We start from the raw sequence: 17563 nt of genomic DNA on the forward strand, positions 1-17563 counted from the left end.
TGAGAAGGTGTTTCACTGTTGTTGCCCAGGCTTGAGTACAATGGTGTGATCTTGGCTCACTGCAACCTCCACCTCCTGGGTTCAAGCAGTTCTCCTTCCTCAGCCTCTCAATTATTTGGGATTACAGATGTCTATCACCAAGCCTGGCTAATTTTTTGTATTTTTAGTAGAGACAGGGTTTCACCGTGTTGGCTAGGCTGGTCTCAAACTCCTGAACTCAGATGATCCACCCACTTTGGCTTCCCAAAATGCTGCGACTACAGGCATGAGCCCCTGCACCCAGTGAGAGATTTACTTCCTGTAAAGGGTTGCAGCCTGCAGGGTAGTTCTTTTAATAGGCTGTGAAGCATAGACTCCAGCCAGAAGCCAGAAGCAGACACTTTAAGGGAGAGATAAAGGAAACAAAAATTTATGCTGAGTGGCATGGTCAAATACAAATATTTAATAAGCTCTAGGTGGAGTCATGAATATTTATGAAAGGAGAAATGAGTGCAATCGCAGTTGAGTTTCTTACTTCCTCATGGGTCCCTTGTACAAAAAATGGCAGTGTTACCATGATGGCAGGGCAAAGGGTGAAGTTTTCAGCCTTCTGACATCAAAAGGTGAAGCAGAGGACATGAAAACTTGCTCTGTGGCTCTGTGCATCCACTGTATACTGTCCAGACCCTCTCTGTCATGGGTGGTCTCTTATCAGGCAAGAAAGGAAAGGCAGCTTCAGGCAGATGGTTGATATCAGTGGCGGAGTCTTTTGAAGGGGCTGGTTTCTCTTAAATCCTTTGGTTAGGTGTCTGTTCAGATTTGTGTGCATCTTTAATTGGGCTGCTTTACTTGGTTTTAAGATATTTTTGTATATTGAATACAAATTCTTTCTCAGATCTGTATTTTGCAGAGTTTCCTTCAATATGTGGCTTGTGTTTTTATTCCCTTAACAAGATCTTTTCCAGAGTATACACTTTTAATATTAAAAAAATCCACCCAATTCTTTCTTTGGTGTGTATTGACAGTTTGTGTTGTTTGTTAAAATTCATTGCCAAACCCAAGAGCAGATAGCTTTTATTCTATGTTTTCTTCTGGAAATTGTATAGCTTTGCATTTTTAGTGTAAGGATGATTTTGAGTGATTATTTGTATAAGTTGCAAAGTTTTCATCTACATTCATTTTATTTCCTATGGTTTCCAATGGATCGTTCCTTCACTTATTTTGGGAAAGACACAGGATAGTGGGCTCTGTTAGAGTTGGTAGATAGCTAGACATGAATATGATGGGAAGGCTTACCTGGAGGGACCATCAAAAATTTATAAATTAGTAGCATCTCTAATGCTGGAGTGGATGGGCGCTTGTCAGATGTGCGTAGGAGGAAGAAGAGGTACCTATGCAGAAAGAAACACCCTAGAACTCCTCTTAGGATGCCCCAATCATCATTCACTCTGCAGCTAAAATGTCAGAAAATTGCTAGCTACGTGCTGATAAGAAGACAATGGGGACATTTTAAGAGAAACCTGCAGAAGATTTCTCTTCCCAGATTAGGGCAGGAAAGGGCATCCAAAAGAGGCAGGCACAGGAGGTACAGATGTGACTGCTGTAGTGCTTTCCTGGGCGGCAGGAAGGAAAGGGCATCCTGTAATCCTGATGTGATAGGATCATTTAAGTTCAGAGGTTCGAAACCAACCTGGACAACACAGGGAAACTTCTGTCTCTACAAAACCTAATTTTCTTCTTTTTAACTCTACCCAGGCTGCAGTGGAGTGGTGTGATCTCACCTCACTGCAACCTTCACCTCCTGGGTTCAGGTCATTCTTCTGTTTCATCTTCCCAAGTAGCTGAGATTACAGGCACGTGGAACCATGCCCAACTAATTTTTGTACTTTTAATAGAGCCGGGGTTTCACCATGTTGGCCTGGCTGTCCTCAAACGCCTGACCTCAGGTGATCTGCCCAACTCAGTCTCTCAAAGTGCAAAGATTGGGATCACAGGTGTGAACAACCGTGCTTGGCCAAAAACTAAAATTTTAAAAAAGACAAAATCTACAAGTTTCTCTTCTATTCCTTTTCCATTTTTTTTTTTTGGAGACAGAGTCTTGCTTTGTCACCCAGGCCAGAGTGCAATGGCACAATCTCAGTTCACTGCAACCTCCGACTCCCAGGTTCAAGTGATTCTCTTGCTTCAGCCTCCTGAATAGCTGGAATTACAGGCATGTGCTACCACACCTGGCTAATTTTGGTGTTTTTGGTAGAGATGGGGTTTCTCCATGTTGTCTGGCTGGTCTCAAACTCCTGACCTTGTGATCTGCCCACCTTGGCCTCCCAAAGTGCTGGGATTACAGGTGTGAGCCTCCTTCCCTGGCCTATCCCTTTTCTTTTCTATGGATTTTGGAAGACTCCACACTGTTGAGCCTGTAACATTTCTCAAAGTCTGGATTTCCCTGGTGCAGGTGAACCCATTTTCTGTCTTTTGTATTTGTGGCATATGTGCAGCTGGATTTATGCTCACCCCATTAGATTAGAGTTTGATTGTGTTGGCAAGATTCAGTGGGTGATGTGATTGATCTCTTATTGGTGATGAATACTATCCTATTGTCTCTCTTATTTTGTTAATTTTTTAAATTAGTTTTTTAGAAATAGGGGTCTCATTTTGTCACCCAGTCTGGAGTGCAGTGACTCCACCATAGCTCCCTGAAGCCTCAAATTTCTGGGCTCAAGTGATCTGCACACTGCAGCCTCCTAAGTAGCTGAGACCACACACCACCACATCCAACTTTTTTTCTTTTTTGAGATGAAGTCTTGCTCTGTCGCCCAGGCTGGAGTACAGTGGCATGATCTCAGCTCATTGCAAACTCCGCCTCCCAGGTTAATGCAATTCTCCTGCCTCAGCACTGTGAGTAGGTGGAATTATAGGCATCTGCCACCACACCCAGCTAATTTTCATATTTTTAGTAGAGATGGGCTTTCACCATGTAGGTCAGGCTGGTCTGGAACTCCTGACCTCAAGTGATCTGCCTGCCACAGCAGGCAGATGTGTGCCATCACACTGCACCTGGCCAATGCCCAGCATTTTCTTTTTTTAGACTGAGTGTTGTTTTGTCACCCAGGCTGGAGTGCAGTGGCACAATCTCGGCTCACTGCAATCTCCACCTCCTGGGTTCAAGCGATTCTGTTGCCTCAGCCTCCTGAGTAGCTGGAATTACAAGCACCCACCACCAGGCCCAGCTAATTTTTGTATTTTTAGTAGAGATGGGGTTTCACCATATTGGCCAGGCTGGTCTTGAACTGACCTAGTGATCCACCCACCTCAGCCTCCCAAAGTGCTGGGATTCCAGGCTTGAGCCACCATGCCTGGTACCTAATTCCTATTTACTGGTCATGGATGGGAGCTATGGAACCTTCCCTCAGAATACATGCTGGCCCCATCAGAACTTCAGGGTTCAGTCTCCTAAGAGATGTTCCTCTGTTTGTACTACACACTCAAATAATCCATCTCAGTCCACTGTCAGACAACTTCCAGGAATGACAGTGGCTGTAGTCTAGCTGAAGAAACACTGAAGTAGGAGTCAGCAGACCCCAGGACTCTTTTGACTCAGCCGCTAACAACTTAATGTGGCCTTGGGAAAAACAAAAGCTGGAGCGACCATGCCTGTAATCCCAGCACCTTGGGAGGTCGATGTGGGAGGATTGCTTGAGCCCAGGAGTTTGAGAGCAGCCTGGGGAACATAGCAAGACCCCATCTCTACAAAAAATTTCAAAAATTTTTCCAGGTGTGGCAGTGTCCCTCTGTAGTCCCAGCTACTCAGGAGGCTAAAGTGGGAGGATCACTTGAGTCCCGGAGGTAAAGACTGCAGTGAACCAGGGTCATGCCACTGCACTCAAGCTTGGGCTTCAGAGTGAGACACTGTCTCAGAAAAAAAAAGCTGGAGCTTTTGTTTCACATTTGTAAAAGGTAAATGATATTATCTCCTTTATGGAGTTACTGTGAGGATGGAAATGCAATTATTTCTTTTCCCTCCCCTTTTAGAAATACAATGAGATAGGCATAGTGGACAGGTGAGGTGGCTCATGCCTGTAATCCCAGCACTTTGGGAGGCTTAGGCGGGTGGATCACCTGAGGTCAGGAGTTCAAGACCAGCCTGACCAACATGCAGAAACCCCACCTCTACTAAAAATACAAAATTAGACAAGCATGGTGGCATGTGCCTGTAATCGCAGCTACTTGGGAGGCCGAGGCAGAAGAATTGCTTCAACCTGGGAAGCAGAGGTTGCAGTGAGCTGAGATTGCACTCCAGCATGGACAACGAGAAGGAAACTCCGTCTCAAAAGTAATAATAATAAATAGATAGGCATAGGCCCAGTGCGTCGGTGGGATTCGAACCCCTGCGCCTCAGGCGGGGGAGTCACTTGGAGAGAAAAGCTGAGTCCCAGGCTTTGGGACCTCGGGAGACCCAAACCTGTCCTGTGGGTTATTGGGCCAAATGGGGGAAGCAGCTCCCGAGGCCTCCGCCAGGGTCCCGGAAACGAAGGCCGAGTGTTTGCTCTGTGGCTGAAGGGACAATGGCCCCCCCATCTGTCACCGCGGGGGGGCGGGGGTGCACTCCTCCTCAGCGCGTTTCCTGGTTCTCTGGTCAAGCCCTCTGAACTCCGAAGTAGACCCTTGTTGGGGGGCCAGGGGACAGCACGAAGTCACCGTGGGGTGTCTGCCAGCCCTGGGTGCCATGTCCTGTGGGGTGTCTGCCAGCCCTGGGTGCCATGTCCTGTGGGGTGTCTGCCAGCCCTGGGCGCCATGTCCTGTGGGGTGTCTGCCAGCCCTGGGTGCCATGTCCTGAGCAGCTGTGCTGTCAGTTACTTAAACATGTGTGTGGCACTTTCTGGCAGCCAGGCGCTCAGCAGCATGCAGATAACCGAAACGGCTCCGTAAACGGCGGCCTGTGAGGGAGGGGCAGCCGCGCGGAGTCGCCTGCTGGAGGCCGCACAGCCGGGAGGTGCCGCCGGGGTGGGGTTGGGTGTGGCTGCTGCGTGCCAGGGGTGGCAGCCAGGCCGAGGGCACCTCCATCTGGAAGCTGCGGACCATCACAGTGCAGTCCACAGGTTCCAGACGGGGCTGTGGGGGCAGCGTGAGGGCGGGAAGGCTCCCGGGGGTCAAAGGAAGAGAAGGTGCCTGTTCCGGGGACCGCAGGGTGAGCTTTCCAGGCAGAGGGAAGCCCGGACTGGTTGTCATGGGGTGTCTGAGTCTTTAGCTGGAGTTACTGGGGCAGGGAGGTCGGAAACGGAGGCCAACCGGTGTGAGCCTCCGCCTGCTGAGAGCTCCTGGGAGGGGCTGGTGTCCGCTGTCAGCGGCCTGTGACCCCGACCGTCCACTGCCGGCAATTACAGGAGCCTCCTCCCTGGTCTCTGCCGTCACCCACAGCGGCGCCAGCCACCCCTGCGCCCCAGCAGAAGCCGGGCTCTTACGTGGCAGCCCCCTCTGCCCCAGCGCTCGCCTCTCCAGGCACCATCCCGGCTCCGGGCTCCTGCACTGCCCGTTCTGTTCTGCATTCCCTCTGCCGTTTCTGCCCTGTGAGGCAGACCTCTGCGTCTTCACTGCTTTATTTCCCCAGACTCAGCCAGCATCGAAGGCGTGCCGTGTCCTAGGACCCTTGCAGCTGGCATGCAGGGAGGAGTGTGAAGCTCCCTGTCCCTCCTTAGACTCTCAGAATTCAGAAAAGCCATGCTTTTTTGTCCTTGCCCTGCTGGGCCAAAGACGCCCTGCCTTCGTTATTCTCTGGGGTAGACACCCTGCACTTTTGTTGTGCACCTGCCGCATGGAACAGGGAGCTGCCCCGGGCCCTGCCCTCTGCAGCTGACTCCGGCTTCCCTGGCCACCCTCAGCTCAGCAGGGCCCCAGGAGCCCCAGTGCTATGTGACACCTTCCGCAAGTGTGGAATTGAGAAGAATGTGCCTTTCGTCCCTGAGTTACTGTGTGGCTGGCATGTGCCCTGGCACGAGGGTCAGTGGCGGACAGGGGTGAGCATGAAGGCAACTTCGCTGTGCCCCTGCTTTTGCCTTTTCCTGACTTCTCTGGCCAGCTCTTAGGTTGAAATAAGTCCTGCCTGTTTTAACAGATGTTTATTAAACATCTGCCCTGGCCAGGCTCTGAGCAGCCTCCAGGGTCTCTGCCCTGAATACAATAGGCCCCTCCTGGTGCTGGCGGGTGGAGGCGGGGAGATTAAGTCCAGTGTCCCACAGGTGACTGCGTAATTCCACATGGGGCAATAGGGAGAAAGAGCAGATCTTCCCTTTTATTTTTATTTATTTATTTATTTACTTTTAATAAATTGAGACAGAGTCTTGCTCTGTTGCCAGGCTGGAGTGTAGTGGCACGATCCTGGCTCACTACAACTTCCATTTTCCGGTTTCAAGCAATTTTTCTGCCTCAGCCTCCCTAGTAGCTGGATTACAGGCACGCGCCACCACGCACGGCTAAACAGACCTTTCCTTTTGTGAGAGGGACGCTGGTGGGGACAGCCGGGAGGGGAGATGAAACTGAGTGGAAGTGGGAGTCACTTTGCTGCCTGGCATGTTGTCTCACACCTGTAATCTCGGCACTTTGGGAGGCTGAGGCTGGGGGGTCGCTCTAGCCTGGGAGTTTGTGACCGGCCTGGTCAGCATCAGACCCCTGTCTCTACTTTTAAAAATAAAAATAAGATATTTTGGGCAGAGAGAAGTCCCTGTGCAAAGGCCCAGAGGTGAGTGTTTGCCTGTTTTTTTCTTTTTCTTTTTTTTTTGAGATGGAGTTTTGATCTTGTTCCCCAGGCTGGAGTGCAATGGCAGGGTCTCTGCTCACTGTAACCTCCGCCTCCTGGGTTCAGGCAATTCTCCTGCCTCAGCCTCCTGAGTAGCTGGGATTACAGGCATGCACCACCATGCCCAGCTGATTTTTTTGTGTTTTTAGTAGAGATGGGGTTTCACCATGTTGACCAGGATGGTCTCGATTTCTTGACCTCGTGATCCACCCGCCTCGGCCTCCCAAAGTGCTGGGATTACAGGCTTGAGCCACCGCGCCTGGCCTTGCCCGGTTTTTTCAAGGAGCAGAGGGAGGGTGTGAGGGGGAGAGGGCCTGGGGAGTTCGTGCTCATCTGAGGGTGATGGGAAAGGAGTGTTGCTTGGGCCTCCCACGTGCTGTGAGAAAAGCTCTTCCTTGTTGGTGGGAGCAGGCCTCGAGGCCAAGCGGGTGTGGGGGCCCCATGGTCCAGCTGGTTTGAGAACCTCACAGCTCCCAGGCCCTTCTCCCCCTCCAGCCTCCCTGTCCTTCGCTGTTCTGTGTCGCTGGTGAACACCCCGTATAACCGAGGATTTTAGTGTGGGGATGACTCCGTCCGGTACCCCTATCGTCCAGACACCATCACCCTTGGGCTCATGTCTGGGGTCACTGTCAGAGCCACTGTCATTCTTATAAGACAGGAGGGATTCAGAGGGACAGGGAGGGGGGCAGGACGGGGTACGGCCTAACCCTGGGTTCCTGATGGGGGTGGCCTGGAGGTCTGTGTGGCGCTGGGGGACACAGCCTTGCCCTGAGTGGTACTTGTGGGTAATAGGAACCCCCTTTTGTGTTTTGAGATGGAGTTTTGCTCTTGTTGCCCAGGCTGGAGTGCAATGGCAGGATCTCCGCTCACTGTAACCTCCGCCTCCTGGGTTCAAGTGATTCTCTTGCCTCAGTCTCCCCAGTAGCTGGGACTACAGGCATGCTAATTTTTGTGCCTTTTTTAGTAGAGACAGGTTTCACCATGTTGGTCAGGCTGGTCTTGAATGCCCGACCTCAGGTGATCCTCCCGCCGCAGCCTCCCACAGTGCTGGGCTGGCAGGCATGAGCCACCGAGCCCAGCTAGGGCACCTTTAGAGTTTCCAGCTCTGCAGCAGCCTTGGGGAGGCCCGTGGGGAGGACTGAGGCCCACTAAGGGCCCATGGGCTGACCAGGACCCCCTCTGGTCACCGCGGCTGCCCCACACACAGGTCTCGGCCGGAGAAGCCTACATGGTGCCCACAGACCAGCTCTATTCCTGCTCTGACTTCAATAATTATGTGGCTGCTGTGTACAAGGTGCTGGGGACCTTCCTCTTCGGGGCGGCTGTGAGTCAGTCTCTGATGGACCTGGCCAAGTACACGATCGGCCACCTGCACCCCAATTTCCTGGCCATCTGTGACCCCGAGTGGAGCTGGGTCAACTGCTCGGTCTACGTGCAGCTGGAGAGTGTGTGCAGGGGAAAAGCTGCTGACGTCACCGAGGCCAGGTGCGTGTGGATGAGCAGCCTTCACTCTGGGGTCAGTGGGAGCTGAAGAAGCCGCAGAAGCCAGATGGTAAGGAGCCAGCAGGGAGGGGGTCAGGCAGGAGCAGGGCCTCAGGGCTCCAGGTGCCCCGCAGACAGCAGGAGGCCGCGGGGAGCGTGCTGTCTCCCTTGAGTCTCAGCTCTGCCCTCTACTGTGCTGTCTTCTTCTTCTTCTTTTTTTTTTTAAAGATGGGGTTTCACCATGGTGGCCAGGCTGGTCTTGAATTCCTGACCGCAGGTGATCCACCCACCTTGGCCTCCCAAAGTGCTAGGATTACAGGCGTGAGCCCTCGTGCCCAGCCATGCGCTGTCTTCTTACCATTTCTACTGATAGGTCCTTAAACATTTCAACTCATCATTGTGCTTTTTAAAAAAATCAAAATATTGACTGACAAGCCTAGGGTAATGTCAGACCAGAAAAAATAAATAAATAAAAATAAAAATACAATTTGTATAAGATAAGTCACCATTTCTTCCATTTTAATGTGTACAGTTCATTTTTAGTACATTCACAATGCTGTACAGCCATCTCCTCTACCTAATTCCAGAATCTTTTCATCTCATCAGAAGGAAACCCCGCAGCATAGGTAACATGGCCAAACCCTGTCTCTATGACAAATCAAAAAATTAGGCTGAGCTAGGTGGCTCATGCCTATAATCCCCACACTTTGGGAGGCTGAGGCAGGCAGATTACCTGAGGTTGGGAGTTCGAGACCAGCCTGGCCAACGTGGAGAAATCCTGACTGTACTAAAAATACAAAATTAGCCAGGCATGGTGGCACACGCTTGTAATCCCAGCGAATACCACACCATGAGCAAGAGAACCCTGCAGTGCTCTAGTTGCCATCATGGGAGTGTTTCCAGGACGCTATGGGCAAGAGGGTCTTGCAGTGCCCCAGCGGCCAGCCGGGGGCGTGACCCCACTCCACCGAGAGTAAGAGTGCCCAGCAGCACAGGCACCACACCGTGAGCAAGAGGATGTAGCACTGCCCTGTTTGCCAGCAGCGGGCATATTGCCACTGCACTGAGCAAGAGGGCCCTGCAGTGCTCCAGCTGCCAGCAGGTGATGCCGGTCACCACACTGTAAGAGGGTCCTGCAGTGGACCTAGCCAGAAGGGGGCGTGGGCATAGCATCGTGAGCAAGAGGGCCCTGCAGTGCAGGCCCCCAGTAGGGGCCGCCCACACCCACCTTTCAGATTCTTGAGGCTCCTCCACCGGTGTGCATCGTGTCACACCACCAGCGTGCATTGAGTCACAGCGGTCTGCAGAGTTGCGTTCTCCTCCTTACAGAACTGGGGGGCATTGTGAGGGTGGAACTGCGTCCTCCTCAGCACAGACCTTGGGGCGGGGTTCTTACTGCAAGAGGGGCTTGCGGTGGCCCCAGCTGCCATCAGGGGGGTGCAGACACAGGACCATGAGCAAGAGGGCCCCCACCGCCTGGCCACCAGCAGGGGGCGCCCGAGCGTGCCTTTTCAGTGGGCGTCAGGGCGCCGGCGTCAGGGCAATCTGCGGAGCTGCGTTCTCCCCGGCACAGACGTAGCGGGCACAGCTTCGGTTTGGGACAACTCTGGGCCATGTCCACAGTGAGTAAAATCCTTCCTGTCTGCATTCCTGACTGCTGAGGGTCAGAGACTAGTACGAAGGGCTCTGTGTGGGAAACTGGACACGAAAAGCCCCTCTGATCCCTGCGCACCTGGGTTCTCCCGCCCAAGGCCAGGCGACTGCGGTGTGAGGTGCACCCAGCAGCCTCAGAAGACAAATGGAGCGTTCCTGAGGCAGAGATGGCCTCTGAAATATGGTACAATAAGCCCAGGGCAGGCCGGGCGCGGTGGCTCAAGCTTGTAATCCCAGCACTTTGGGAGGCCGAGGCGGGTGGATCATGAGGTCGAGAGATCGAGACCATCCTGGTCAACATGGTGAAACCCCGTCTCTACTAAAAATACAAAAAGTTAGCTGGGCATGGTGGCACTTGCCTGTAATCCCAGCTACTCAGGAGGCTGAGGCAGGAGAATTGCCTGAACCCAGGAGGCGGAGGTTGCGGTGAGCCGAGATCGCGCCATTGCACTCCAGCCTGGGTAACAAGAGCGAAACTCCCTCTCAAAAAAAAAAAAAAAAAAAAAAAAAAAAAAAATAAGCCCAGGGCTCAGGTAGGAAACACCTAATGCTGATGCAAGGCTTCAGTCCAAACATGTTACTATAAAATCCGCACTAGTCATGCGGCCCTGCCAGTACCGCAGTTTCAATACTCAACACGGACATATCAGTGCAAACGTAGAAACCAACGTATGGTTAGGGTTTAGGGTGAGGATTAGGGCTAGCGGATAGGGTTCGAGTTCGGGGTTACCAGTTAGGGGTTAGGATACAGGGGTTAGAAAAATTTTAGGCAAATTTGAAGGAAGGAATGATGCATGAATCATGCCTGAAGCACCAGAACGGAAAACAGGGCTTGGGGCTTCAAGCTCTTAGCGGTGGCAGCTGAGTGAGGTTTCTCATGGGCTTCAGCTGGGCGACCGCCGGTTGTGGGGATGGTTCCCTCAGCGTCAATAGTCATACAGCCAGCTGGCAGCTGGGCTTTTTGTCATTAACTAATTGGTTTATTCATGTTTTTAAGGCAGTTTGCATGCCTCGAAGTTCGGTTTCCGTTTGCTTAGGCAAGACCTCAGGCTAACGGCTTCCTCCTTTTTTGCTTTAACATATCAAAATCGTAATTCATTTTCATTTTATTTTCGTGGCATTAATAAAAGTAAGTTCACATTTTTGTTGTCATTCAGAAAGTCAGTTTAATTGGCAGGCTATTTGTGATGTTGCATAAAATAATGTTTGTTAATCATTAGCATCTCAGATTAGATGAAATATGTTAACTCTATTAAGCTTTGTTATTAAACCATAACAGGAGTTCAGTTGCTTTTTTTTCCTCCTAGGCTTTAACCAATTAAAATACACTCAAGCATCTCCTAACAGTGTGGATACTGTCTGAGAAATGTGTCCTTAGTGATTTCATCTTTGTGCAAACACCATCGAGTGTCCTTATAAAACCTGGATGGTGTAGCCCCCTTCACACGTAAGTGATCTGGTATAGCTTCTTGCTTTCAGGCTACATACCATACCTGTATAGCTCATCTCTGTACTGAATGCTGTAGTCAAATGTCACACCATGGTGATTGTGGATTGTGATCCCAAAATATCTGAGTCAGGTCTCAGTCAAGTAGAAAGCTTATTTCGCCAAGGTTAAGGACATGCCCATGACACAGCCTCAGGAGGTCCTGACAACATGGGCCCAAGGTGGTCAGGGTAGAGCTTGCTTTTATATATTTTAGAGAGACATGAGACACCAATCAATATGTGCAAGATGTAAAGTCATTTGGTTCAGTGAGGTGGAACAACTGGAAGTAGGAAGGCGGGTTGGGGGGTGGTTCTAGGTCAGAAGTAGATAAAACAAAAGTTGCATTCTTCTGAATTTTTTGATCAGCCTTCCACTGAATACAATTTAGTCTGGTTCAGTGAAGTTGCATTTTTACATAGACAGTAGGGCAGAGGAATGGTGTGATCTTGGCTCAGCACACCCACCTCCTCCCTGGTTTAAGCGATTGTCTTGCCACATCCTCCCCAGTAGCTGGGATTACAGGCATGCACCACCAAGCCTGGGTAATTTTTGTATTTTTAGTAGAGATGGGGTTTCTCCGTGTTTGTCAGGCAGGTCTTGAGCTCCTGACCTCTGGTGATCCGCCTGCTTTGGCCTCTCAAAGTCTTGGGATTACAGGCGTGAGCCACCATGCCTGGTCTGGAAGCTTATTTTGATTCTGATATTGTCAACTGTATTTCAGGTATAACTTGTTTTCCTTGGAGCGTTAAATACTGCCTTGGTATTGTATTACACAAATAAAACAGAGATCCCTTTTTATCACATTCATTGCTAGTGATATTGACAACTAAATTTAGATACATTCCAGAGTCTGGGCTTCCAGTAATTCTTGGCGATCCTCTAAAGGTAAATTACTTTTTCTCACAAGACACAGTGACATCTAAAGTCGCATTGATTGTCCTGCCACTTTTGTTTCTCTAGTTTCATCGATTTCTTCAAAGCATCTTTGGGTGAATAACTTTGACTATCCCTTTAAACTTTTCAGTATTAGAAAGCATCGTCATGAAACATTGAATAATTGTGGTCACAAATTCCCTTTACAGTCTTCCTTTGAATATTTTTTCCAATGGCAAATATTTGCTTTTGTATTGTAGCTAAAAGGAATGCTGGGAAACAAAACAAAGACAAGCATTCATTATAATAAGTGATTCAGTCATAATCAATTGCTATTTTAATTTTTTTTTTAAAGTTATATTTTTGGCCGGGCGTGGTGGCTCAAGCCTGTAATCCCAGCACTTTGGGAGGCCAAGGCAGGTGGATCACGAGGTTGAGAGAGCGAGACCATCCTGGTCAACGTGGTGAAACCTCGTCTCTACTAAAAATACAAAAAATTAGCTGGGCATGGTGGCGTGTGCCTGTAGTCCCAGCTACTCAGGAGGCTGAGGCAGGAGAATTGCTTGAACCCAGGAGGTGGAGGTTGCGGTGAGCCGAGATCGTGCCATTGCACTCCAGCCTGGGTAACAAGAGCGACACTCTGTCTCAAAAAAAAAAAAAAAAAAAAAAAAAAAAAAAAAAAAAAAAAGTTATATTTTTGAAAACGTCCTGCTGTAAATTGAAATAGTCTCCAAAATCTGAATTCTTTCCTTGGTTCTAAGGTGACCAGATTTCCTAGAGAGTGAACCACACCACAAGAAAAAAGATATGATAAATATGTTTACATGGATGTGTTGTTTTAACATAAATCTTGTAAAATAGGCATTTCATTGAAATTATATATGTTTGCATTAATTACTTTGCAGCATCATGAATGCCCTTGTTTTGAAAAGTAGTAGTTAGTGTCAATCACTACTTATTATTAGTACAAATAAATAAGCAGATATTTTTAAAAAATTATAATCTTTAAATAAATGTTTTATTTTAAATTGGTTTTAGATTCACACTGAAATTGGGAGGAAAATGCAGATTTCCTGTGTAGACCAAAACTAGTTTCCCCTCGTATTAACATATCAACATGTGTCAGATATGTTATGTCTTTCTTGCTGTGTAACCTAGGTTGGAGTGCAATGGCATGATACTGGCTCATTGCACCCTCTACCTCCCATGTTTAAGTGATTCTTCTGCTTCAGCCTCCCAAGTAGCTGGGATTACAGGTGCTCACCAGCACGTTTGGCTAATTTTTTGTATTTTTAGTAGAGATGGGGTTTCGCCATGTTGGTCAGGCTGGTCTGGAACCCCTGACCTCAGATTATTTATCCATCTAAGCCTTTGAAAGTTGTGGGATGACAGGCACGAGCCACCATGCCCGCCTACTATCAGTATATTTGCTTTGGTTAGGTATCTGTTCAGATATTTACCCAGTTTAAAAATCACGTATGTATTTTGTAATTATATTCTCACATCTCTCTTGTCTTTTTGTTCTCTGAATACAGTTTTGCACAGTAGAATACTTAGTTTTATAAAGTTTATGTTATCAATATTTTCATGAATTGGCCTTTTATGTTTTGTGTTACAAGTCAACACCAAACTCAACGTCATATAGATTTTCTTTTAGATTTTTTTTATAGTTTTGCATTTAAAATTATAGTCTCTGGACTATTTTGAGTAGGTTTCTGTTTTTCTTAATTTGTGTATTTATTCATTTTATTCTACATGGCTTCCAAAGTCTTCCATCACTGTCTTTGGGAAGGAATGGCTACAGTGGGCTTCATTTTGGTTTGAATTTCTAAAATTATTACATTGCATAAACTCAATATTGAATTTTATAGGTATTTCAGGACAGCCAGGCGGGGTTGCACGTCCACCTAGAAACTGAGCAAGAGTGTCTGTGCTGAGCTCTGGCATCACCAGAGGATGCATGAACCCACCCCTGACCAACTTCCCTCTGAGGTGCCAGAAGCGGCAAGGAGCTTTATCTTCCTCAGGGCAGCATGAAGGTCGTGTCAACTTGGTGTTGTTCATTGATGAGTAACAAACTTCCTGTCCAAAACTCTGAGTGCAGAGGAGAGAGTCTTTAGAGAGTACTCAGCAGAGGAAGGAATTCAGCTAGACAAAGGAAACCATCCAATCCACTGTTTTGACTACACTCTGATCTTGTCAGTGTCCAAGATACAGTGGCTGCTAATAAGTATTCTCACAGTGGTCTGTAATATAGTAATCACACCGTGCCCTAACACCAGTATAATATTCACACCATGTCCTAACACTAATATCCATATCATGCCATAACACTAATATATCCACACAGTAGCTTCTAATACTAGTAAATACAGTAGTATCTACTAAGTGAACTCTGTTGACATGGAGACTTTTATAAGGATTTCACAGCTTTGGTTGAACTATAGCCTCTATAATGGATTTTGATGAGGTCTTTGCTTTCCTGGCATGGTATTGATATGGTTGTTCTAAAAAGTAGTTTGCTTTCCAATAATGTCATACTTATAGGAATCTTTCAATAGCAGTACAAAGTATAACCTGTTTCTTCTCTTAGATTTTGCAGCAGTTGTTGCTGTACCAGATTTACAGTGTCCTAGAAAATACTTCAGTATATTTTGCCCAAAGTACACTCTCCCAGGTAACCACCACATAACCCCTAGATCAGGAAATCTGCATGGTTACTACATGATAATTCAGTCTACAAACTCATTTCACTTTTACTTTCTGCACCACCTGGGAGTATGATGTGTTTTTTTCATTGTTCTGATCCAGTTTTCTTTTCCTGGCACTGTTCCCCAGACTTTCCTGCATATTTGTCACCTTGACACACTTAAAGAGCATACAAGTTTTTGTTTGAACACCTGTCTTTAGTTCTTTGCGGTATATGCCGTGGAATGGAATCATTGAGTCATATGGCAAATCTATTTGCAAGTGTTTGAAGAAACACCAAATGATTTTACACACAGGCTGGACTGTTTAATACTGTCAGAAGCAGTGTTTATGGGTTCAAATTTCTGCACATCTTTGTCAACTCTTTTTTTTTTGTTTGTTTTTTAGTATAACTATTCTAGTGTGAAATTATTTGAATTTTTTTTTGAGACGGAGTCTTTCTCTGTCACCCAGGCTGGAGTGCAGTAGCACCACCTCGGTTCACTACAAACTTTACCTCCCAGGTTGAAGTGATCTTCCTACCTCATCCAGCTGAGGAGCTGGGATTACAGGCACATGCCACTATGCCCAGCTAATTTTTGTATTTTCCATAGAGACAGGTGTTCTTCATGTTGGTCAGGCTGGTCTTGAACTGCTAACGTCAGGTGCTCTGCTCACCTCAGCCTCCCAAATTGCTGGGATTACAGGAGTGAGCCACTGCACCCTGCCACTCCCAGACATTTTGGGTTTCTTTCTTTTTTTCTTTTCCAGATGGAATCTTGCCGTTTCAGCCAGGCTGGTGTGCAGTGGCTTGATATCAGCTTACTACAGCCTCCACCTTTTGGGTTTAAGCAGTTCTCCTGCCTCAGCCTTCCAAGTAGCTAGGATTCCAAGTGCATGCTAGCAGGCCCGGGTAATTTTTGTATTTTTAGTAGAGACGCGGTTTTGCCATATTGGCCAAGCTGGTCTAGAACTCCTAACCTCAGGTGATCTGTCTGCCAGGTGGATCACGAGGTCGAGAGATCGAGACCATCCTGGTCAACATGGTGAAACCCCGTCTCTACTAAAAATACAAAAAAGTAACTGGGCATGGTGCCTGTAATCCCAGCTACTCAGGAGGCTGAGACAGGAGAATTGTCTGAACCCAGGAGGCAGAGGTTGTGGTGAGCCGAGATCGTGCCATTGCACTCCAGCCTGGGTAACAAGAGTGAAAACTCCGTCTCAAAAAAAAAAAAAAAATTCAAATATAACTTAATCCTTTATTACTAAAAGAATGCTCAACTCAAGGGGACACAGATCACTAATTTTGACTTCACGAGCTATGGTACTTAGAGACAACTTTTTGAAAATACACAGCTTAAACTGTCCGTGCTTTAAGTGCTAGACAAGTTTTTAAGAATACACAGCTAAAATGGTCCCCGCTTTAAGTGCTTTAGGAAAATGGATTTCAAGCAAGGCCAGGCACGTCGATTTCAGAAAAGTCGATTTCAGACAAGGCACGTCTATTCCAGAGAAATTGATTTCAGGCATGGCCAAACAGGTCGATTCCAAAAAAAATCGATTTCAGGCAAGGCAAGGAAAGTGAATTCCAGAAAAATCGATTTCAGACAAGGGGAGGCAAGCTGATTTCAGAAAAGATTTCAGACAAGGCACGTCGATTCCAGAGACATCGATTTTAGGCAAGGCCAAACAAATCGATTCCCAAAAAAATCAGTTTTAGGCAAGGCAGGTCGATTCCAGAGAAGTCAATTTCAAAAAAAAGGCACGGCAAATTGAATCCAGGAAAATAGATTTCAGACCAGACAGGTAGATTCCAGAAAAGTCGATTTTAAAAAAGACAAGTCGAATCCAGAAAACTAGATTTCAGGCAAGACCAAACAAGTTGATTTCAGAAAAGTCGATTTCAGACCAGACAAGTGGATTCCAGGAAAATAGATTTTAGGCAAGGCCAAACAAGTCGATTCGAGGAAAATAGATTTCAGGCAAGGCCAAGCAAGTCAATTTCAGAAAATTCGATTGGAGAAAAGGCCAGGCAAGTCGATTTCAGAAAACTCGATTCCAGACAAGACAGGTCGATTCCAGAAAAGTCGATTTCAAAAAAGACAAGTCGAATCCAGAAAATTAGATTTCAGGCAAGACCAAACAAGTTGATTTCAGAAAAGTCTATTTCAGAACAGACAAGTGGATTCCAGAAATATCGATTTCAGGGAAGGCTAAACAACTCGATTACAGAAAAGTCGATTTCAGGCAAGGGCAGGCAAGTCGATTTCAGAAAAATCGATGTCAGACAAGACAGGCCGATTCCAGAAAAGTCAAATTCAGACAAGTGGATTCCAGAAAAGTCGATTTCAGACCAGACAAGTTGATTCCAGAAAAGTCGATTTCAGACCAGACAAGTGGGTTGCAGAAAAGTCGACTTGAGAAAAGGCCAGTCCATTTCAGAAAAATCGATTTCAGGCAAGGCAAGTCGATTACAAAAAAGTCAATTTCAAAAACGCAAGGCAACTCGAATCCAGGAAAAGAGATTTCAGGCAAGGCCAAACGAGTGGATTCCAGAAAAGTCGATTTCAGACCAGACAAGTGGGTTGCAGAAAAGTCGATTTCAAAAA

General features: G+C 47.5%; 1 pseudogene; it reads left to right on the forward strand.

Annotated features, from left to right (window-relative positions):
• Positions 1 to 7332: 7332 nt before the first annotated feature.
• LOC141582446 (phospholipid phosphatase 2 pseudogene) lies at positions 7333 to 8407 on the forward strand (annotated as a pseudogene).
• Positions 8408 to 17563: the final 9156 nt, after the last annotated feature.

This window comes from Saimiri boliviensis, chromosome 20 (genome assembly GCF_048565385.1).
Source record: "Saimiri boliviensis isolate mSaiBol1 chromosome 20, mSaiBol1.pri, whole genome shotgun sequence".
Lineage (NCBI taxonomy): Eukaryota > Metazoa > Chordata > Mammalia > Primates > Cebidae > Saimiri > Saimiri boliviensis.